Source organism: Numida meleagris, chromosome 6, assembly GCF_002078875.1.
Source record: "Numida meleagris isolate 19003 breed g44 Domestic line chromosome 6, NumMel1.0, whole genome shotgun sequence".
NCBI lineage: Eukaryota > Metazoa > Chordata > Aves > Galliformes > Numididae > Numida > Numida meleagris.
Window position 1 is genome coordinate 31,674,410 of NC_034414.1, and position 25,482 is coordinate 31,699,891.

Here is a 25,482-nt window from a genome sequence, read left to right on the forward strand (position 1 = left end):
TTGCTAGGAAAATGTTGCCTCAGCAGTCCACCTCACATCCACCCAAACAGATAAAGTGCCAAATCCAGACAGCCCAGCAAAGACTGGTGATGTGTTCCACTGTCTTTAAATTGGTACGGGGCCTGGTGTTATCATGTTTGCAATAGAAAGCTTTTCTTCTTCTCTGGCCTGACTCTAGAAGGTCAAACCTTCAGCTTAATCAGCATTGGAATGCAGCAGTCAAAGCTGATGGTTTGTCTGGGCATCAGAACATCCAGAAAGATCACCTCTTTCCTATCTCAAAAGACAGCACACATCACATTACCCTCTGAGGGTTGTATCTTGAAATTTTTCTTCAATGGGGAAGTGACATCACTACTCCATAGTCTGCCATTTTGATCCCAGCTCGAAGCAGTGATGTCATGTCTCTTCACCAGTAATAAAACGATCCAGGAAACTGACCCCTTTATTTTCGTATTGGTTCAATAGGTCCTGACAAAATTGCATATGGTGTTCTTCCTATTCTTGTGTGTACATCCGTGGGACCCACCTGACACAATCTTTGCAATACTCCAAGGTTGCCACCACTGTTTCATACACAGATCCCTGGTTATGATCCACTAATTCATATAGATGAGCTGGTCAAGATGCTCTTCAATTCACAGTCTGACAGCTGCATGTGGCTATCCAGAACATGGCTTTTCTTTCACATCACCATTACCACAGCTGAAACGCACCACCCAGTGCCTCGCCATAGTAACATTACTTGTAAAGTGTTGTAAGTAAAAGTGTTTAGCTTTTTCTCCCGTCTTCCCAAAACTGCAAATTAGAGGTCCTAGGACAACAAATTTAACAATTTCAGAAGCTTAAGACACATTCAATCACAGAATGGCTTGGGTTGGAGGGGAACCCAGGGATCATCAAGTTCCAGCCCCCCTGCATCAGGCAGGACCACCATCCTCCAGAGCTGGTACTAGACCAGGTTGCCCAGGGCTCCATCCAACCTGGTCTCAAACACCTCCAGGGATGGGGCATCCACAGCCTTTCTGGGCAGCCTGTTCGAGCACCTCCTCCACTCTCTCTGTGAAGAACTTCCGCCTGATATCCAACCTAAACCTTCCCTCCTTGAGCTTAAAACCATTCCCCCTCATCCCATCACTATCTACCCAAGTAAAAAGTTGATTCCCCTCCTGTTTGTAGTCCCCTTTTAAACACTGGAATGCTGCAATGAGGTCTTCTTGCAGCCTTCTCTTCTCCAGGCTGAAGAAGCCCAGCTCCCTCAGCCTGTCTTCACAGGGGCAATGTTCCAGCCTCTGATCATCTTCATGGCCCTCCTCTGGACCCTCTCCAACAGCTCCACATCTTTCCTGTATTGGGGGCCCCAGACCTGAACACAACATTTCAGATGGGGCCTCATGAGGGCAGAGTAGAGAGGGACAATCACCTCCCTCTCCCTGCTGGCCACCCCTCTTCTGATGAAGCCCAGGATGGTATTGGCCTTCTCAGCTGCAAGAGCACACTTCTGGCTCATGTTCAGTTTTCCATCCACCAGGACCCCCAGGTCCTTCTCTGCAGGCTACTCTCAAGGAGTTCTTCTCCCAGCCTGTATAGGTATCGGGGGTTACTCCGACCTAAGTGCAAAACCTTGCACTTTGCTGTGTTGAACCACATTAGGTTCACACGGGCCCACCTTTTGAGTTTGTTGAGGTCCCTCTGGATGGCTTCCTTTCCTTCTAAGGTGTCAACCGCACCACCCAGCTTGGTGTCATTGGCAAACTTGCTGAGGGTGAACTTAAGCCAGTCATCCATGTCATTGATGAAGATGTTGAAGAGCACCGGTCCCAAGGTCCTCCTGGGGGACACCACTTGTCACCAACCTCCATCTGGACATAGTGCCATTCAACACAACACTCTGTCTATGGTCTTCCAACCAATTCCTTATCCACCAAGTAGGCCACCCCTCAAATCCATATCTCTTCAATTTAGACATAAGGATGTGGTGGGGGACCATGTCAAAGGCCTTGCAGAAGTCCAGATAGATGAATATATATTCAATATTCAGTCAGTTTTCATAAAAACTGTAAAATAATGAGGATATACATACATTCCAAAAGCAACAAAATCTGGAATGTTCTGAAATAATTTAGTATTATACAAGTCAAAATTTCCCCTTTCTGTTAGGATATAGGTAGATTTGTTCCTACACACTTGGAAATAGAAGGTGTTTGGAGAATATACAACAACTGAAATAACCTGTTTCTCGTACTATAAAAGATATTCCCTGGTTTGATTTAAAAGTATAGATCAGTTTGAGAGGAAACCATCATTAGAAAATAGATGATTATTGAGTACTTATTTTAGAAAAAGTACTATTATCAAAAATCAGAATGCCTTAGCTCATCATGTCTCTTCACAAGATGATAAGGAATGTGGTGTAGGTGCATTCCCTACACCACACACTAAAGATTGCCAGGCTAAATCTCTATATTTTTTTCCTGAGTATCACACATGTGGCCTTGCCACACAAGCTTGGTAAGTACAATAATAAGCTCCTATCTCATGCAACACAAGATCTAGTTTGTATAGTGCTTTGAAACATGGAGTTTCAAGATAATTTACAACAGATACAGAATAATTGAATAATACAGTCTGCAGTTCCAAGCTAATGACTGTAAGCAAAAGAAAAACAAGTGAGTCTTCTCTACTATCAACATAGGGAATCTTCCTGTTCCTTAATCTTTTCCACTCCTGGGGCTGAGAATTGTGCAAACTGGCTTGAAATTATGGATTTTTTTCCTCATGGACTACAATTTGCTCAGGGACTATTCAAGCAAACAAAATCATTCAATTTATGATCTGGTTGCCTCTTTCCCTACTATATTTACCATGCATTTTCTGTAATTGTTACAATATCGATCAAGGAGTATTTTGTAAACATTCTATAGAGTGATGCTGTGGTCTACATGTGGAGAAAGTCAGATGTCAACGCACGTTTATTTCATATACAAGAACTGCACAACTTTTTTACCTTGATCAAATCATATGTTTGATCCATTTCACATTTTCAGCAAGAAAAGGCAACAAAGCCTACAACCTAACACCATGAGCTCAATGAAACTGGAGTTGTGGTCCTTTAAAAGCTAATAAGACATTTACTACTGATTCCAGTACAGTAAGTGTTGGATTTTGAAAGCTGAAACATACATAGTTCCCAAACAATACATTATTCTGTTGTTCTTTTTTAATAGAAGATAAGCTAAAGACAACATCTCTAAAAGCCAGATTCTGTTCCACAGTATTAACACAAAAAAAAAAGGAATAAAAAAAATCATTATCTAGCCACTGTGGTATCTGTGTTATGCATTTATTACTCTGTAGGTTATCTGTGATGGTTCTGATTTCTTATGTTTGTTTTTCTCTATATTCACTACCAGTATTCTATCCTGAAGCTTTTTCAGTTGAAAACACTTAAATTCTTCATGTCTCCTCTAGTTCCTTACCAAGATGCTCTGAAGAGGACAACATTTAAATCAAAGCATGACTTCTTTGATAGATGTGTTAACATTTGGAAGAGGTCCCCAAAGCAGCACAATGGGGTGAGCTCTCCTCATGGAGTCTCTGACGTGTTACAATTCCAGCCCCATCTGCAGGTTCGGGGGCTTCACGTGTATTTCACTATGACCTCAGGTGAAACAAGCAGAATTGTATTAAGCAGAGCTTTATCAGGCATGCCCTGAAGCCTGTATTTGATGCTGTGGATCTACAGCCTGTCCCTCAGCAGTAGACTCTCCACTTCGCACTCATGAGACTCAGTGTAATCTCCTCCTGAAACCTCAGGGTATCCTTCACATCAATTTTATTCATTACTCTATAGTAATGACGTTTAAGAAGTTACGTAACTATGGTTTTCCACAGCACAGAAGCAAGCTTTTTAACTTACTAACATGCCATCCAGCCTTACCCAACATGAAACCCAGTGTTACAAGTAGGCGTAATTATACACTCCATTCACTTGGGGAGATAAGAGGTGCACCTCGTCCAGCCATGCAGCTGCAGAAGGGCTAGTATGTATGAATGCATGGGGATGACGACTTCTAACACTGCTCCAACTTGAGGCATTCCTAAGAAACACAGCCCTTGGGCACAACAGCAGCCTTCGTTCTCTCCTGTTAAGCAGCATCTCCTGCAGCAGGCACATGGAAGGGACAAGAGACTGAAGTCACATTTACAGTCTGTGCAATGTGAGATCAACAAAGTATGAAGGAGGGAGACTAAGACTATCTATTAGAGTCTATAAAATGCCAGTGAGTCAGTATTTGGCAGGTTATGACAGTCTATGCACTCCTATGAACAGGGTGCAAACTGTGCAGTGGAGGACAAAACCAAGAACTTATCAATCAATTGAGTCTGTTCACTATAAAGCACCTACAACACAATCATCTTTAAAGCCCACCATTCTTGTCCCACTACAGCCAAAATGCCTAGAATGAAAATTTATGGTTAAGCATGGTAACAGGAAAAATATACTTTATTTGTTAATTCAGAGGATGCCAAGGCCTGTGGGGGAAGGCAGTACTCACAGCCTCACACTCATGGGCAGGGAACCACAAGCAAGGAACCACTGCACTATGCTCTGCCCTGTCACTGACCTCAGTGCAATCACGGCACACTGCTCATTCAAAAAAAAAAAAAAGCCATGTGGGGGAACTGGAAGCAATTCAGCTCCTCTTCAGCTACAGGTCAGTTCTAAGCAAAAACTCTTCTGAGAAAATACTGCCAATTTAGGTGAATTATGTGTGGTGGCTTTGTGATGTAGATCATTGTCCATGAGGAACTGGGCTGAAAACACTGAACTCATTATGCAGTAAAGTTAACTATAAATTAAGAGATCTATACTATCATAGGAAATCTCTCAATAAGACTTTTAAAACTATACAGTAACTGCATTGAGGATTACTAGACTGTTGGTCCGATCTTATCTTTCTTTCTTTTACTGAAACACTGCACTTTCATTTGTGACTCTTACAGGATTTTGGAGATTCAGTCAGAAGCTAAGAAACAGCACTATTCTAAAGTTACGCAGAAGTTTCAACTTTCTCTCTTTTAGTCAGCTGTGTCTTCATTCATCAGTTAAGAATTATCACACCTCTCCCTCCTTACAAAAAAAAAAAGCAGAAAAGATTAAACTATGGGAGAAGGAATTGGGCTAGACAGATAGTTCTGATGAGCTGAAGGGAATCTGAACACCAAGTATCTTTAGGCTGTTTTGAGTGAAAATAAATTTAACACTTTGGTTTAATATGACCTAGCACCACAATTCTTAGCACTTTATTCCACTTAGATATTATGTGATAGTAAGTTATCAGAAAGTAAGGTAAGGCTGAAAAGTGGAGAACCAATGTTGAAAATACTTTGAAATCTATCAAAATAAATTAAATATATACATATGCAGCAGCAGGCCCCAAGCTGGACCTGCAGCCTGTGGAGAAGAGTCTGCAATGGAGCCCAAGCAGGATCATTGAGGGAAGGATGGCAATAAATGGCATAATAATGGACGATAAACTTAGATTATCTCCCTAGATTGAGTCTGTTTTGTCTGCGATGGTAATTGGCATGCAGTTTCCTTGTCCTTATCTTTTCACCACATTTTCTCCCCTCTTCTTTTGAGAAGAGGGAGGGAGACAACATTTGAGGTCTTTAGCTGCCATCTAAGGTGAAATCATCACTATGGGAAGCAAACTCTTCTGTCTATTCTGAAGTTTTAAATCTTTTCTTAATATTTCTAAGTCTACCTTTATAGCTCTCAGGCTTATTCTACACTATAGAAGAATTTGCAACTTCAAAAACAGGATACACAAACCATATTTGCTGAATGTGGTTATATTTGATATACACAAGATGCTCCCTTTGTCTATGGAGACTCCTGTATCTACGCCAAAGATATCTGCCAAGTCTGTCAAATGTGGGCCAAGCGTGGGCAAACCGTCTGTGCTTCCTAGGCTGTTTTGAAAAAGATTCTTCCACAGAACCCCACATTTCCATATCAACATCTATTTCAACCTCACTTTAGGGTATTCCCTTTGAAATTACTGAGAGCAATAAATGACTTATTTCAAATTCAGACAACAATCCTTTGTTCCCACAGCACGCTGAACACATACTTTGTATTCACCATTCATTCCTTACCCTGTCATCCTACTGCATTGTGGAATGATCCAGAAGCATTGTCTATTACAATAATTTCAGTAGAACAATACTACTTAAGAAAACTTCTACTCAAAAATGCCTTTAAAGTTAACAGGTAACTGCAGGAAGGATGATTGTTAGAGAAAGCACATCAGACCAGACTACAATGCTGTTGCTCAGGGTAGAAAATAACAAGGCTAGTTCTTCTCTCTGAAGAAGAATGGGTGCAGACATACAATAACGAACAAGAGGAAGGAGGTCTACAAGGTCTGAGGGCCAGTTATTTTAGTACAAAAGACAAAACTGCCTGGAAAGCCCATCCCACTGTATTGGGAATGGTAAGTAACTCTCTTACTCTATAGTCACGGTGAAACTCTTACCTGCAACAAGCATTTGCAGCCTTCCTTTTGACTGTCAAAGGGTTATCCAATTTCGTCTTATTTATGAATGGTAAAAGAGCTAGGCCATGACCTAGCACAGACAGCTGTTTCACAGTACCTTTCACATCAAATTGGAAAAGTATAACTGTATAAGATCTACGGAATGTCTTTTTGTATTTTTTTTGAATAGTGGTAAAAAAGCCAATGACAACAACTATTATCTACTGAGCAGGTGAACTTGTTTCATCCAGTTGACTCTGCCATCAAAAAAAGGCAGATCTCATCTACAGTGTGTTCCAGCACTGAGTCCTCTATACATGAATCTCTCCCACAGAAGTTTTCTGGTGTTTTCTAATGTGTGAATTTTCAGCTTTCTCCTTCGCTTAGGATCTCAAATACAGTTTTTACTTGATAAGGTAAACTACATCATACAAGCAGTCCATGGGAGATCTGACATACATATTGTCTTTGAAGTTCTGTGGAAATGAGCAACTAGTTTCTGAAGCAATTAGCAGAGGACACAAAGGCAAGAAAAGCTTTTTACCAAAAGAAAAAAATTAGAGATTTTCACAGTTGTTATAAACATTAAGAACAAATATTATACCACTAACATGCACAGAGTAATCAAAATCAGCTTTAATGGGTAATCTTGGTTTTGGACAGGGTATGTTATTGCCATCACAAGTTATTGCCACGGCATTTGGTTACAATATGCAGTTAAGTGAGCCAACAGGTCCCATAGGCAGTCTTCAGTGAAGAATGACCATCAAGTCAGGGTGCTGCTATTATGTGAAACTGGTATTGGGCTCAGCACTATTTTAAGTTCACATCAGTCATCCAGCAGCAAACAAACAATCACAACTAATAAAATTGGCACATAAGACAGATCAGGAAAGCAATAGATAAAATTCAGAAAAGCTACAGTTAAACAAGACAGTATAGTACACTCTATGCCTCTGCACAAAATGTCAACATAACAAAATCCAAAGCTATACTTTGGAGAACAAGAGATGAATATCCAGAACTGCATACAGAACATGAAGAAACTGTATGTTAGAAAACACTGGCTGACAGAGACTGGAAGTTACAAGGGGAAAGTATCTTACTGTGGGCTTCCAAGTTCCCTTAGAGCTCCCAGGAACAAAGCTTTACTGGACTTTAACATGTTATTGGAGCATGTGCCATACCCAAACAGTTCAAGCTTTCATAGCTCAACTCTGCCACCTAGGCTGAAGCTAATGAAGAAAATGGCACGAAAACTGAATTTCTGTAAATAATTTTACAGGAGGGAATGAGCAAAGGGACCTAGTGGCAGAATAAATTAGTATAGTATCCATTCACTTTAAAAGAAATAGTGCAGTACAAAACCTTGCTCAGGTGACACTGAGTTTCTCTTGTTCATTCTTGTTTTTCCATATGAAAGGCTCAGATAGGAACAGCAATAGCATCACAGATCACAAGCCACATATTATTCAGGGATCCATTTCTTGCAATGCCTCTCTGTAACCAACTCTACAGGTCTTATAAATAGCACACTGAGACATGATATTTTTAAAATAACAATAAAGAAGACTCTGAGCAATTAATAGTATGCATATTGTTCTGTCACCCCAATAAACAAAATTTGGAAAAAAAAAAGCAACATTTTTCACAAGAGAACATGAAAACTGCACATCATACAGGATTATGTTACAAACTAAGCATGTGCTTAAGAAGGAGCTTTAGCCTCTGGAGGAACCTGCACACTGCCTCACTGGACAGGAAAGCCACATGTGACAAGTTCTAGCCAAAAGCATTCGGCACTGGGCAGAGCAGCTATCAGCCTTTTAAGAACCCATATGATTAAACAAAAATAAGCTCTGCTCTGGTACAGAAACTCTAGTAAGTGTTTTGTTGTGATGTATTGTAGAGGTCTCAGGAAACTGGGCAGGCAGCTCAAAGATGTCTGGTAGCTGCTTCTGCTCTGGGTTAAAGCTCAGAATGAGGCTTTCCTGTGGGACCACCCACCAGCCCTCCCACCTCTTCACATGGCTATGCAGGATCAGGTCCACTCACATAAAAACTAAGAAATATTTTCTTTGTTCTAAACGTGCAAGGATAAGGACCCAGATATTTCCTTCTCTCTTTTAAGCACACAGAAACATATACAAAGTTGTGTATTATTTTTTTCTGCCTTACAACTCTGCTATAGGTACAACTACTAAGTTTCCTTGAAGTCAGTGAATTTTTTTTTTTTTAAAACAGTACTAGTTTTAGTGCATTTTAACCATGAACAGTTTTACACACATGAAAGTTGTTAGCTTTGTTGTGATAGGTATTTGCTTTTAGACTTACAGATTTTTATTGGAGATTCAACACATACAGTGTTGAGAAAGGAGTTAAGTCTGTGTTTTGTTATAAAGCTAAGCATACAATGAAACAAATTTGCAACAGCATCCTCGAAGAGGGAAATAGGTTTTATGTATTAAGACAGGCTTATAAATATGTTAAAATTAAATTTAGCATAAATATGTATCATTCATAGTACTGTAATGTAAGTGTACAAATACAGAAAAAATAGAAGGTAATACATCAATTTAATTTGCTCTTCTTCTTTATAGGCTGATATTAATGACTTACAAATAAGGAATTGTGGTGACTGTACATTTCCTATCTGTTGTTTCAAAGGCAATTTCATTTTTAGATGCAATTGTTTTAAATAGCTTTTAGAGTGACAACCACAAGCTATTGCCCTGTCTAATGGAAACACCCAATTTCACAACTTTCTGAACTATAAGGCCAAAGCCATGCAAGTGGTATAATTCCTGAGTGGCAGACCAGGCATATGTGTTTGTTTTTTTTTTTAACATAATTTGAGTGTAATTTGTTGGGTGAGATCAAGACAAGTCTAGTTACTTGGAAAGAATATCTAGAAGCTTGGAAATACTGAACTCCGAAGTACCTTGTGGTAGAGATTTGGGAAAAGATATCTGTATAACAGTATTTTGCTACTTTTCTCATGACAGTAAATAAAGATAAACGATGAAAGAATATAGAATCCTTATGTCCACTCATATTGCTCAAGACAAAAAGTTACATCATAAGGGAGTACCATGCCCTGCAAAAGAAGGCAAGCTGTTCAAAGGCTAAATTCAGTTGAAAGAGGGGCTAAAGGTCTGTGCACAATTGCTCCCTAACATTTCTGCATGTAATTACCATTTGCTTGTTTTAGACAGGCACCTATCTCAATGTTTTTTGCATTCAGTCACCCCATTTGTGTGCACACCTATGGTAATTGCAAGTGTAAAAACAGTGGGGAAATTGACCTCAGGTGTTGATTTTCATTTTTTTACTTTTATTTTCCCCCCAGTGTGGTCCACACTTAGTACAGTTAGACTTACCATTTCAAAATTCTGCTGCTCATAAATATATTTGGGTTTTCATTTGGTTTCTAAATATTTAGAAGTGAAGGAAGTAGAAAGGGAGAACAGCTGTAAGTAAGAATAAAGATATGTTTGAAGGAGCAGGCAAAGCTTAGGATAAGAAATATAGTGACAATATTGTGATTTACAGATCAAACATTCCAGCCAGAAGCTCTGTAGGAAAGCAAGATACAGAACTGCTCCAAATAACAGGATAGCTCTTCAGCTGATGTAATTCAGCAAAGCTCTATTGGATACAATGAAGTTAGCTGATTTACACTGGCTTGAGCTCTTGCTCAATATGTTTATAGTTTAATGGCTCAATATTAATCTAAAAAAAAAAAAACCCAAAAAAATAACAACTTGTCATTTAACCCCAGCATGATTGAAGGCTAAACTAAATACAGAAAGTCCATAACAAATAGCAGGGACATTCTAAGGTCACTAAATGAAGGCTGTCGTTTTTGTATTCAGGCCAATGATAAAAGAGTTTTTAAATGTTTGGACATTCAATCTATGTAGTGCCACAACCTGAACATACCCCTTTGCCAAACATAGGCTCACTAAATCCTCTTGGAATGTTGTTTACCTCTGAATAAATCAAATTTGACAGTATAGGTTAACTTCACAGATTCATTTTTCAATCACAAGTGATTGATATTTCTTACAGAAAAAAAGCTACAGAATTCTTACTGCATTACTGACTATTGGAAGTCATATTGTTCTTGGGTGTCATATGAAAAATCCAAGCAATTTTTCAAGTACTTTGTTTCAGAATCATCCACCCTCTCTGCAAGAACACAGCAGTGAATGTACATTAAATGAGGATAACCCAGCAAAGATAGTTTGTCAATTATTTTAAGTCATCTGTCTCCCAGAGGATGAACACACTGCAGCGTGCATTTTTCCAGGAGTGGGCTACAAGTAAAATTCTAAATCCAACAATAAAAAAAAGGCCATTGCAAGAAACTGAATGAAAGCTGAGCTATGGGAAGATTTATTATTAACTGATTAAAACCAAATCATGGGAAGCTCAAAGAAATCCCTATCATTTGAGTAAAAAAAAAAAGACACAACTATTCCAGATAAGTCAGAAATAAAAAAATCTTCATTTAGAAATTTGTATGCACATCTTGATCCCATAATTAAAAAAATATGTACATGACATCTTCTAATGTCAGAAAAAATATTCATATATTGCACTAATGGTTTGTCCAGCTGAACCTGCAATTTTGGTTAGTATCTGTTTAATTATTATACATAATGTTGCTTGAGGCTACATGATATCTGTGTCTATGAAAAAAGATTGTAAGTCACTTTTATTACTATTATAATGACCTTGGTCTACGACAGGACTGAATTAAATATCAGCAAGAATTTATACAATTCACTGTACTCAGTTGTATGTCACTTAACATTCAGTGTTTAACTAGAGCACCTAAGTTTGATGGAAGGATTTAGATGCACATTTGTCCCAAGGCTCTATATATCATCAGTGAAGACTGAGACACTGCTAAAAGGCAATTTAGAATTCAAATAAATGAAATTACCCTTTGGGGTGCCTGCTGAGTCCATTTTCCATAGGAGGACCCCAGGGTAAGTATGTTTCTATGCTAAGTCTCATTACAAAATAGTTTAAGTTCTTGAACACCTGATGTCTCTCATGCAACTACAGTTATTTTCTACAGTCCAATCTAGGTATTTATCAGTCTTTGAATTAAGATGTTTTTCATCCAGAGCAGCTAGGGTGAGTGTTTGTTTCTTCAGATCATAGATATAAATGCCACAACTGTCAACTAAAGTACGTCCCCTAATTTCCTGAGGGACACTCCTTTCCTAACTACCAGTTATTGGGTAAATAAGTTTCAGACTACAAAACTTAGTGGATGTACATCTACTACATGGATGTTACAATCACTGCAATTTTGTATAAAGAGAAGTGCCATCTCCTCCATTCTTGTCATTTTAAAAAGTGAAAAATGAATCCTTATTTACTTTTTTGAAAGTAGGAGATAGGTGCCTAGGCTCCAAGGAGTATTTACTTCACTGTGGGACAAGAAATAATTGACTCTCCTTGCCTTGAAAAGTCAGCCTTGGGAGTGCTGTTTCAGACTGCCTCCAAACATTTCTGAATTCAGTGCACTTTAAGGTTTTTCGTCCATGCCATCTGCATGCTCTAGGACCTCTTACAGGGCTACCTAAGCACTTCAGTTCCACAGTCCTCTAGAACATGTTTTGTATCACAGCTCTTAATAGGGAAAATTCAATGTGAAGCTTTGATTTAGATACTGGATTTTTTTGTCAACTAGATATGAACTTCATGATCACAAAATTTTAGCATTCTAACATAGCATTAACCATCTTTTAAAATACTAAAAGTGAAAAGACACCTCTCCCAGAATACACATACTCTCTCCAAGGTACTTGGAGTACTCCTAAGAGCACTCTTAAGAGTGCTTAAGAGCACTGAGCAGTTTCTGCACTTCAAACAGGAATTTTGTTCCATTTAACCTTGACACAGCTTATCAGAGCATGAACCATGCTCTCGTTTACCATGAACACAGAAGAATGAAACACCAAGAATATAAAACAATCAGATACTGCTTAAAAATTTAGGTTTCAAAATCTGCTATGAAGTATTTTCAGGCATAAAATTCACATCTCACACTTTGGAAGTCAATTTTTGCTAATCAAATTTATTTTCATCTTGAACATCCAGTACAGATTTTCGGTACTGCCATTCTATAGAGATCAATCCACTGTTCAACCAGAACTGGTTGAAAGCAAAGCCTTTCCTGTAGTTTGATTTTCATCTAAGGGTTACGGAATTATTTTAGAAATGACTTAGAAGGAAAACAAACAAGAAAGAAGAGCATAACATTTAAAGTTACACACCAATTCTAGCTCCCACATTTGTCAGCTGGACAGGCATTTTTAACGTTTCTCCACTCCAGTACACCACAGGTAGAGTTCAAGAATTACCAAGTACTTCCATGGAGAGAAAGACAAAGAGGAAAGAAAGCAAGGAAAAGACAACCAAGTTCCAAACACTAGCAAGACAGTATCCACTATAACCATGTAGGATGTGACAGACATCAGCTCAAGTTCTTGATTAACCATAGCGTCCCATTTTCTGTGTGCGTTCTTCAACTACCTGGCTGCATACCTGAGTAGGATTGAGCTTTTCCAATTATATCAATTTTGTAAAAATGTTAAGATTCATTATGCTGTTGTACTTAGAAGGTAGGTGAGCTAGTAGATTAATCAAGGTCTTCAATTTTGGCTTTGCATCCACCAGATACCACACGGCAAGCAGCCAGTAATTTGCTATGTTGTGAGTTATACTAACTTGGCAATCTTTTTCATAATGAAAAAAGTAAGGATCATAAATTATCAGCTATTGCTTTCAATTTAGCAGCCTTACTTTTTATTAGCTCTTAATTTATGGAAGAAACAGCAAAAATTGTTATACTTTGAAGAAATTTCCCCTCAGTCTAGGCTGCCTTCAATATAGAGATGGTGAAGAAAGTGATTACCTTTCATAATTGGAGTTATTTCTAAACAGAAGAATTGGCTGTTATGATCCATCCATGTAAAAAGAGCAAACGAGACTGTGTAATACAAAGTTCAGACTTCAACAGATGTGCAGTTAAGCCCAGCCAGCTCTGACTTCTGCCTGAAATAGGCCACACAACGAAATTCAGTAATGGATGCAACACATGATAACAGAACCACCCTTACTCTTGCTCAAGATTCCTGACATGGTTATTTAACCATCCATCCATGCAGCTTTCTGTCTATTTAATGCTAACTCCCTTTCTCACACTCTCCCTCTCACCCTAAACAGCTGTATCACGTAATGCACACTATCATTTTCTTATTAAATTCTACCTAACATTATTTTCATTAGAATATTTTTATTTTATCTAATATTTACAATCACCCTACAAAATAATTATTATATTTTGCACTACTGGAAGGAAGTTAAATATTTGGACATTCAAAATTTAATCTAGAGTCACAACATTCTCATTCTTGTGAGCCAGGCAGCTGTTGTGTAAACACTGAGAACTGATCTGGTGAAACAAAGCTTTTTAGCCCTACTGAAGTCTTGGCAACAATCTCATTACCCTCAGAATCACCAGGATTTCACCCTTGATGTTATTCTGAAGTTTCCTTCAACAACTGAATCTTGTCTTGCAAGATTTCCAATACTACTTCTTCTAGGTAGAAAGCAAACACCAATAAGACAAGAAGATAATGACTGAGTGATACCCAGTGACAGGACAAGATGGAATGGGCACACACTGCAACACAGGAAGGTCATTCTGAAAGTTAGGAACCTTTTTTTTTTTTTTTTTTAAAACTGTGAGGATGACTGAACATTGGAACAGGTTGCCCAAAGTGGACATGCATGTATCTCCAACTTCAGATATCTTAAAAAAAAATACATAGTGCTGTACAACCTGCACTGGGTAGCCCTGCTTGGGCAGGGGCCAGATCAAATCCTCATCCATTCTGTGATTCTCTAACAATTGCTCAGACTTACACAAGTGAAGAAATAGTGCCTGGAATATCTTGACAGGATTAATAAAGCCATGTAATCACAGCCTACTGACATATCTCAGCCAGTAATGGCTATTTCTTTCCATTTCAATTCATAGAATATTTCCAAAAGATATTATAACCCCTTGCATTTGCTCAAGTCTCCCATAGGATATAGTTTCACAGACCCTAGCCATAGGCTGTAATTACTGTAGTTACTTATTACATGAAGAACCTTTTCCAGTGCTCAAGAAAGTGAAGAGGAGTTTCATACCATGTACACCACAGTTCAAGATGAGCAATATTAATTTTAAGTAAATATTTTCTATTTTTTGGACCATAATTAATCTGTGCAGAACCTTACAACCATTAGCCTCTTGTGGTGCAATATGCAAAAAAAATTCACTGCTCCTGTTGATCTAGACCAAAGTTTAGATTTCAATTCCACTTATGGTTTCAAATAAGGATTTAAATTGGGTTTTGAGATGTGGAGCGAAAGGAGTGGCTAACCTAGTCATTCACCAGGGTGGGGCACTTGCTTTGAACTTGGTTCTAATTCAACTCTAGCCCTAAATATACAAAGTAATTGAATGGGTCTTATTAATTATATAAAAATACTCTGACTGCAGCACCATATACAAAAATTGTACGTAATGAAGATGATTAAGTACATAGAAACAATAACAAGTACAATGTCTTATAGGCTTTTGTCCAATCACATGAAACAGCTAAGCATATTTCAACATTTTTGCTAGACATTACAATGAGGATAAAGGATACAATGAGCAGATCCTTTTATCAGTGATTTTTCCCACACCTGAGACACCCACAAACATGCAAAATTGAAAAAAAGATTCTTATTGATTTGGTCAGTTGGTAAAAAAAAGGGTATGACAGTAAGGGGAAAGTAGAGTACATGTGTTTTGATCTCTCTTAAGGTTGTAATAGAGAGGTTATACATTTCACCTGAGCTGACAGCAGTTTGAAATGTTATAGATAGGCTTCCTGAGCACAACCATTATTTGCTGTTTGACTGTAATGTCAGTCTTTTTCTGCTTTTTCAATATTGTTTGCACTTTGCCTTTGTGAAAAAGGTCTTGATTGAACTATACAAGGGGAGATATTTTTATCTTTCTATGGGATCAATGAAGATGTGTTTACAGGTCCAGGACACAGTGTACACACCACAATAATGGATTTTAGTCTGTTTGTTGACTGAAAGCTCCTTTTCTTTGTAACTTGTCAATCTTGCATCTATTACTTGATTGCAACATAAAAGGCTATTTGGACAAGCTCTGAAACAACAACTGTATCAATCTAACTGAAGTGGTTACCTATACTAAGTATGCAGTCTTCAGCAAGATAAATCACCTAAAACTTGAAATCATGCAGGACTTTGTCTCTCCATCTTCTCTACTGCATGCAGTTTTCTTTAAACCATTTTTGTATTGACGTGGCAGTAGTCAACACGCAATTGCAATAACAAAAATTACAACTCTCCACACTTAATTATGAACATAAGCAGAAACCATGTATGCAAATCAGTGCTCCAGCACATATCTTTTCTATCTGCGATCTCTTGTATCCTGCTACGACCAATACATTATCTAGTTAAGAGTGACCATCTTTAGCTTCTAGTCCTCAAATTATATCATAGTATCTATTAGAGGAATCTTTCTTTACTCCTCTAGGTTGGTGATAAACTGGTATCCTGATGCATCTGATCTCATTACTCTTATTGAGTCTTGAAAAATACATGCACTCATCCCATAAAACATAATACAGCTAAACTGTTTGATTCAATGACCTCCAAAAGCAGTAAACTCCATAGAGTGACAATGTGCAGCATAAACTCTGTCAGAATGCTTATACCATTTTGCACAGAAAAGTAAAACAAAAGACTCAGATTTGTAAGTGTCATAACAAGTCCAAAGCGACACCTCAAGGAGCGTGAGCCAAAAAGGGAAGTTTGCCCTAGACTGTCATAGCACTAACTCTGCTGAACCAGAAAAGTTGCAGGGGTAAACATTATAATCACAGCAGCAGGGATAGCAGAAACAGGGACTCAGTTCAACAATAGCTGTAATCAGCACTGATTTTTCTCTTTTTCTTTTCCTCCCCTTCTTCTCCTCTCTCTGCTTTGTGCTAACTAGAGCCAGCAGTGGGAGCACCTGATCCTCCTAACTCAAGAGCTCTCCAATTCTAGGGGTCCACATGTGTGCAATCAGTCTGCCACATGCTGTAGGATGTGGAAGAAAATGAATTGTTTTCAATTCACAATAGGCTTTTAAGACATGCATCAGCTTCAGTTGCAGCACACACTATTACTCCTAACAGACCACAGGAATTCTACAAAAAAAACCAACAACGAAACTGAAAATGTTTCTGCTAGAAAGCCAATACTAAAAGGTAGTACCAAAAGAAGAACCAGCCCAAAAATTGACACAGCTCTGCAAACTGCTCACCAAAAATGATGTCCTCTCAACTAGGCTCAGTCATCTGAAATTTAGTTGGACTGCAAAGCACCGATACATTTTTTTCTAAACCACAGTGCTCTTTTCTAAAATTATCATTACTAGAAGCAGCTATTTCTCTTTCAGACTAGAAGAACAATAGTTTGATTGACCTACACTCTGCTGTTCCCTGGTAGCAAGCATAGTAACAAGAAAAGGACAGCGAACACCTGTTTCAAAACAATTTCCCATACAGCAGCAATTGGACTATCACAGGAAAATGTTGCAGTCTCAGAGGTATTATACTAGAAAGTTTCACTGGCAGTAACATTTTTAGTAACAGCTTTTCAAATTAAAATGTAAAAGAGTTCTTTTTAAATTGCATAAGACTCTGCCTGTTTTACTCTTCTTTGTTCATACTTAATTACTTATGACTTTAGTGAGCAACTCCTATCTGAATGAGTCATGGTTCTAAAAGCTGGTTCTTTTAGTCAAGGAGTTCAAGAAGAACTCAGGGAGATCAGCATACAACGAACTCAGAAATATTATTTCCACACGTATTTCATATGCTACTTCTGAGACGCTTTTACTCTCTGGCTTTTACCATTCTGATGCTCAGTAAAATAAGCTCCATCACAACTAATAAAACACATATTTGTCTAGTTAGTCAGCAACGACAGTCAAGTAGAAAACTAAAGACAGCAAACGCTTTTGGGAGCACTGAGCAGCATTACACATAAAAGACACTGAAGCCATCTTATGCTATTTTGTACGTTAACCTCCAGTACTTGATTAAGAAAATCTCTTCTGTACTTCCATGGAGTTGCAAGTATTTTCTCATTGGATACAGTGACATGGTTCAGCAAGCTCTTGTGCACACATAGCAGTAGGCCTAAGAGGTTGCTCTTAAATCAATTTGTAATTGTGTGGCCAACAAGCTAGCCAAACTCCACACAGCTCTGACCAAAAATGCGGAGTCTGCTGAATCCTAGAAACCCTCAGGAAGTTCTACAGAACTATTAGTTTAAAAGGCACTGAAAATTAATTGTAGAGCTCTATTTCCAATTCCTGTAAATACTTTTTTTTCAGTCTCAATACTGTGCAATTTATCACATTACTCACTAATATGGGGCATATGATGGAGCTCAAAGCAAAAGAAAGAATAATCTAAGTACATTTCTGTCTTTTTATCATGTTTTCAGTATCTAAAAAGGAAGTTTCTAAAGATAGAGGAGGAGAGCAGCAGGAGCACTAGCAAGGGATGGAAGCTGCAACAAATCAGTATTCCATTTACAATGCCAGTCAACAAACAGCTTTCTATGAAGCACAATATGCAAAAAAAAAAGTTAAGAATCCTTGTTTTGTTGTAGAAAGAGATGGGAGACAGAAAATATTCAAAATTCAATAAACATGTAATAAAATATATATTACAATGTCTTGCAATTCTGATACTGTGCTAGCCAGAAATCTCTGAACACGATGAGCAGCTGCTGAAAGATTCATGTTGTGAAACGCAAGTAATAAAAGCCACTGGCAGCCCATCAGTGCCAGCAGTTTAGGTTCCACAAACTGGTTTATGCTGCTATCTCAAATGATGTCAGTGGACTCAATCTTTCAAATAAGAGAAATAAAAATAAAGGATTTTAATTCCACTCAAATTAAAGGACAATACCTTGTGTTGTTTTATTATAAAACTGATATCAATTTGACATCCAGAGAAACTTAAAAGCACTTTCTACCTCTGAATTAATCTCTAAACACTGAGAATAAAGCACATTCTCGCCTTCAAGATACAGTGTACATTCCAGTCAAGTGAAATAGAAGCTTCCCTGTTTTTTGTCTTAAACTGACTTCCCACTTGACAGCCTTATGTCACTCCAATGCCACTGCCTCTGTCAATCTCAGCTATTCTCAGCCACAAGTAGACAAAAAAGAAAGATTGTCCACATATGTTGTTTTCAAAGATTGACGCAGGGACTATTTTTGTATTTAGCACACAAATGCTCAAGCCTCAGCCATTTAATTCTCACTAATCCACCTAATCACATCAGACTGGCAAGGCTTGATCTATGCTTACTGCATGTTGTAATATGTACACTGCAAAAATAAATCTCTCTCTATATCCTTACCTAGCAGTTCCACACACTGGCTGAGACTGCTTCTGCCAAGTTCTGGCCTAGTGAAAGATTTCAGTCTTAGTAGAAACAGTAAAGTTTAAATATGTAGAGTATTAGTACTACAGTAATTCAAGAACAGCAGTAGAAATAAGAATGTTTCTGAGTTCAGATATTTCACGTCTGAAATGAGTACTTGCCTAAGAGACTGTGGTGCATCAGATCACGTCGCCTGACATCATTTGCTATGCACCAATCTTACCACTGAAAACTAGAACTTACCTTAAACAGAAGGTTTCAAAACCTTTACAGTGCACTTTCAAATGTGTTTGTGTATCAACCCTTTAAGTACAGTATGGAAAAAAAATAATTTTGCTTGTCAACTAACTTATTTAATATTAGAGAAGTCTGATTTGGGAATCAAGTCTGATCTTTCCCCAAGCTATAGAAGAGATAGAAGAAAATGACTTAGAAGTTAGACCTGATCATTAGGTTCAAATTAACTTGCACTATAGACTGGTCCACAACCATTTTAAGAACCAAGTTTCCTTATCTTTTAAGAACTGCAAAGACAGACAGGTGTTTCTCAACATTGTTGGTTAAAAAGGAAAATGTCAACCTATTACTTCCTAAAGGAAATTTGCAAGACTTACCAGATTGTGTTTTTAAAACAAATTTTTATATCACTACATATTAAACAAAAAAATCTTCATTTAGAAATCATAAATAGTTTTTATTAGGGAGCATTACCACAATAAATGTTCAATGTCCCTTTCACAAACAAGTGCATGCTCCTGCTACTCTGAAAGAAACAGTCAGAAGTTTGCTTCTGACATGTATAAACACCGAGTTACAACAGCAGGGTGAAAACAAAAGCAAGAAAGTAGTCTCACATTTGAGCATGTCTTCTGTGAAGTATCTGCACAGTCAAAAATCACAGAATTGTAGGGGTTGGAAAGGACCTCTAGAGAGCATCAAGCCCAACCCCCCTGCAAAGCAGGCTCCCTACAGCATGCTGCACAGGCAGCCATCCAAGCAGGTCTTGAATATCTCCAGAGAAGAAGAACCCACAACCCCCCTGAGCAACCTGTTCCAGTGCTCTGTCACCCTCACTGTGAAGAAGTTCATTTGCACATTGATGCAGAACTTCCTACACTCAAGTTTATTGCCATTTCCCCTTGTCCTGTCCCCACAGACTGCAGAAGAGGTTGGCCATGCCCCTTTGACTCCCACACTTAAGATACTTATAAACATGCACAAAAACGCACCTTGGTATTCCAAACTAAGGTTAAAAAAAGTTCGTTAAGTTTTCAGTAGTCTCAGCACTGGGACTCACTGTGCCAGACTACACTTCAACACCTAAGTAGATTTTGGATACCAATACAACTTAATTAGAACTTCTGTACTCATGGAAAGGTTCCAGTGACAAACCTCTGCTCAGATGTAACCTAGCTCTAGCATTGAGTTTCCTATTGATATACCATATATTAAAGGTTTTTAAAGTAGCTGCAGTGCTATTGCATCTCTGCAGACCTCAGCATCTTATCTTTATACTATTGATTTTCAACCAGAAGGCTGATATTCCTCCACCTGGGTCATTAAGGAATTTAACAGATTATACATTACCTGAACAGAGATATTAGGGCTTCTTATTTATCCAGCTACTTATTCTTAAACACTACATCATTCTAGTAGCAAAACACTAACCTAAGAGGTGAAAAAACATTGATTTCTTTACATGCAAGAGGAAGCAAATGTATGTTACCTGTGTGCTAAGACAGTATCCAATCATAAGATTTCCTTTTGTTCTGAGATATGCTTCCCATTCTCCAACTGAAGCTGTTCTGCTTAGAGAAGTTCCAGGTTCAACTTTCAGTCAATAGGGAGAGACAACATAGATATCCTAAAATACCCACCTCATTACAGCAATCTCAGGACAGCTGAGAAACATTTTGAATTCCCTGGTACAACTTACTTTCAGCTGAACAGGAATCCCATAACTAGCCAACTAGAATTACTAGGCATCACAAGCAGCACACCTACCTCTCTTTCATCTCATTCATGGAAAAAAATAAAAAGAGTGCCTACTCCCTGTTCCACTTCTGTAAGCTAGAGTACTCAATTCTATCTTCAGGAAAGGACCTTCAGCTGTAGTCTCAGTACAAGCATCTGAATTCCTGGAAAGGCATGTCATTTGAAATATTTTCTGTTTTAGTGCTTTTTTAATATTTCAAGTCCTACTTTACAAAATCCAATTTCCTATTCAACTATGTTACTTAGGTCTGTAAGAATGATGTTAATCAACTCTACCAGCCCTCATAGCTTACACTGTTCTACTTTTTACAAGATCCTGGTGCCCAAGGTTAAGTTCTTGGGAATGGAATTCACATGCTTGCTTTTCTGGATTCTCGCATCAGCTGTGTGAGGATAAATAGCAAAACAGAATGAGAAAGGTTCTGTGTAATGCTTCAATGTTACCATGCCACAGAGAGATGGACGACTTTCATGAGTGGCCTTAGCGTTTACGAACTTTGTACATTTGATCAGAATGTTATTCTTGGAAATATCCTCTTGATCAAGGACTTCATAGTTTTATGTTACAATGTTAAATCATTGTGTATATTTATATGCATTGTAGATATTTGTACAAACAGATCATACCTGTTAGGTAACTTTAATATATGCGTAAATGAAGATGTGTACTTAAACATTACCTTAGTGGAAGCAATAATGAAATACTACAGCTGATTAAATCAATCAGGTAAATTCTCCCTACAGATATTGTAGAAGTACTGCAAATATTTCCCAGATTTCCTTTTCCTGAAAAGTTGGTTATCTTGTTAATTCAGGCAGGTATTAACTACCCAATAAATTCAGCATATCCCTAGTTGTAAGCTGTCAGGATGTGACATAACATCCTATAACATGATGCTACATGGTACATAATGCCTTAAATTAAAAAGAGAAAGAAAGCAAGACATTTATTTCAGAGAAATAGTAGGTAGCTAATCTGAATATTTGGGATAATTGGCTCTAGGAAGAGAAAGAGAGAGAGATCATTATTTCAGGTTCCCTAGTGAGTGTTAATTAGTCATATTGCTTCATTGTTTGACAAAGAGAACATTGCTCGTACTGCTAAATCTGTAATGACACATAGGCTTTTGCAGCACAGGTATTTTAAACTACTTTGACTGACTGACAGGTGGGTATTTCTATTCATAGTTGAGTGTGCTCAGAGAGTCAAAGTTATGTTATCACAGAGACATGAAAGTTTTCTCATACTGATCATGATAAGCTTTAAGTAGTAGAGAAGAAATTGCACTCTGACCATTAAAACAGGAAGCTATGTTAAGGTACATAGAAGGCAGGGAGGTGATACAGGAGAACCAGTATGGCTTCACCAAAGGCAAATACTGCTCGACCAACCTAGTGGCCTTTTATTATCGTGTCACTGTGTCAGTGGACAAGGGAAGAGCCACTGATGCCATCTATCTGGACTTCAGTAACACCTTTGACATGGTGCCCCACCACATCCTTCTCTCCAAATTGGAAAGATATGGATTTGATGGATGGCCCATTCAGTGGACAAAGAACTGGTTGCAGGATTGAGTCCAGAGTGTGGTGGTCAATGGCTTGACATCTGCATGGAGATCAGTGACGACTGGTGTCCCACAGTGATCAGTGCTGGGACTGATACTCTTTAATTTCTTCATCAGTGACACTGACAATGGGGTCAAGTGCACCCTCAGCTAGTTTGCTGATGTCATCAATCTGTGGGGCGCAGCTGACATACCAGAGGAACGGGATGCCATCCAGAGGGACCTAGACAGGCTTGAGCAGCAGACCCAAGAGAACCTCACAAGGTGCAACAAATCCAAATGCAAGATCTTGCATCTGGGTCAAGGCAACCCTCACTACCAATACAAGCTGGGGGATGAAAGGATTGAGTGCAGTCCTGCCAAAAAAGACCTGGGGGTACTGGTAGATGGGAAGCTGGACATGAGCCACCAAAGTGCCCTCAGCTCAGAAAGCCAGTTGTATCCTGGGCTGCATCAAAAGAAGCAGGGCCAGTAGGGCGAGGGAGGTGATCCCGCCCCTTTACTCTGTGCTGGTGAGGCCTCACCTGGAGCACTGCGTCCAGATGTGGAGTCCTCAGTACAGGAGAGACATAGACCTGTTGGAGCATGTCCAGAGGAGCGCCACAAAAATGATCCAAGGGATGGAACACCTATCCTACGAAGACAGGCTGAAAGTGCTGGGGCTGTTCAGCCTGGAGAAGAGAAGGCTCTGAGGTGACCTGATAGCGGCCTTTCAATATCTAAGGGGGAGCTACAGGAAAGAAGGGGACCGACTCTTTAGCAGGGTCTGTGGTGATAGAACAAGGGGAAATGGCTTCAAGCTTAAGGAGGGTAGATTTAGGTTGGATATAAGGAAAAAGTCTTTTACAGTGAGGGTGGTGAGGCACTGGAACAGGCTGACCAGAGATGTGGTGGATGCTCCACCCCTGGATATTTCCAAGGTGAGGCTGGATCAGGCCCTGGGCCACCATGATCTAGCTGTGGATGTCCCTGTTCATTACATGGGTGTTGGACTAGGTGACACTTAAAGGTCCCTTCCAATTCCAAGGATGCTATGATTCTAATAAATTAAACCTAGACAGATAAAGAAAATCCTGCTGCTACAGAAGGTATTCACATTTTTATATGATACTATTGTGAAAAGAACTAATGTAAATCATAAAGGGTTACACTCACTGTGTTGGTGTGACATTACTGACTTCATGGAACAGTGCTAAATGACTAGAGAACTATTCAACTACAAGAAGTTTCTTTTTTGATAGAATATCTGATCTCTGTTACGTACCACACATAAGGATGTAAAATAATGATTTGTCTTCAAAAAATATGAGACCTACAGTACTGTGTAAATGTTAAGAACTAACCTGAACACCACTGTTTACCATGAAAATGAATATCTTGCATTTGTGTCCACTGCATTTAAAGACTAAGAGATTCTGTCTATGTCTAAAAAAAATGAATATCTTGCATTTGTGTCCACTGCATTTAAAGACTAAGAGATTCTGTCTGTGTCTACAATATGAACACATTTTATCAGGCATGATTATGTCATGAGGGACATTGAAATGTATAAAAATTCCACCCATGGTTTGAGAACATACATCAATGAAAAAAATATGCTACTGATGTGTAATGACATTTTTAAGAGATATTCAAGAAATATCATATCAATGGTAATTGATATGATAATAATCATCTGTATTCAATCTTGTCTACTTCAAAATTTACCATAAGAACTTCAAATAGAAAGACATCCCATGAATAACTTTTTAGGTCATTCTTCTATGAAAAGAGAATTGGTCTTCATGTATAAGACCTTGTATACTATTCCTCTCTCGGGCACATGAGAAATAGCTACTATCAACAGTTAGGTATATAAATAAAAGAAGGTACCAAAAATGGTCTTTTTATACCTTTCCAATTATAATTTGCTTTGTAGTATGTGGCATTTAACATTTTCAAGGCACCACGCAGACATTAACTAATGAATCCTGACAACAACCCTGAGAGGTAAGTGTCTATAATCATCACCATGTATAGGTGGCAAAGCTGACACAGAAGGCCAACTTCGTCCATGAGCTACAGTAAGGATACATTTAGCCACATTAGTTAAGTGTCATAAAGAATTTCAAGTCCTTTCTGTATGTTCACAGCAGAGCTAGAACTGGAAATGGGGGTTTCCTGTCCTCAGACTCATTATACTAACATGCTGTCTGAAGATTTTAAGAAACTCTTGGGCTGCACTTTCAACTGCAATAAGCAGCTGCAATTTTTCTGAATCCAATAACGGTTGCAACTGCTTACACCAACACTGAACATATTCCAAAGACTTTCTGAGCAGTTTCACACAAAAATTCTTAATGCCTGATTAAAAAGAAATAAAATGTCTTACTTATTTTGGCAGCACATGTTTACATTTTTCTGAACTACACAAATACGCTGTGCTTTTCGGATAGCTGATATTAATATAATAGATATTAATATTGAACTGCAGACAACCCCATGTTGGTAATGAGCCCATTTTGTGTCTTGGCTCATGGAAAAGAATGTGGAAATACCTTGTTCTGTGGTATTTTTTCTCTGACAGTACTGATACAGTGCCGCAGGCACTCTGAAAATAATAGCATAAGGTTAACTGACAATTGCATGTGTATTTACACTGATATCCTGATATTATCATATTGTTGAAGAAAGAAGAAATCTGGGGCTGGAATATGCAACTAAATACATTTCTAGCTGGTGAAATCAAGTGAAAAATTGTTCAAACTGTTCTATAGCTCACATTCTGTATACGTGCAATTTCAGAAACCTCTGAGAATCCTAAAGGAGGGGCAAAGATGCAGGAA

General features: G+C 38.4%; 1 long non-coding RNA gene across 1 annotated transcript in view; it reads right to left on the reverse strand.

Moving 5' to 3' along the window:
* LOC110402163 overlaps positions 1–20,947 on the reverse strand; it is a 29,331-nt gene extending 8,384 nt beyond the window's left edge. Inside the window, exon 1 of the long non-coding RNA XR_002440948.1 lies at positions 20,824–20,947. This is a non-coding gene — a long non-coding RNA (uncharacterized LOC110402163). The remainder of the gene's footprint in view (positions 1–20,823) is intronic.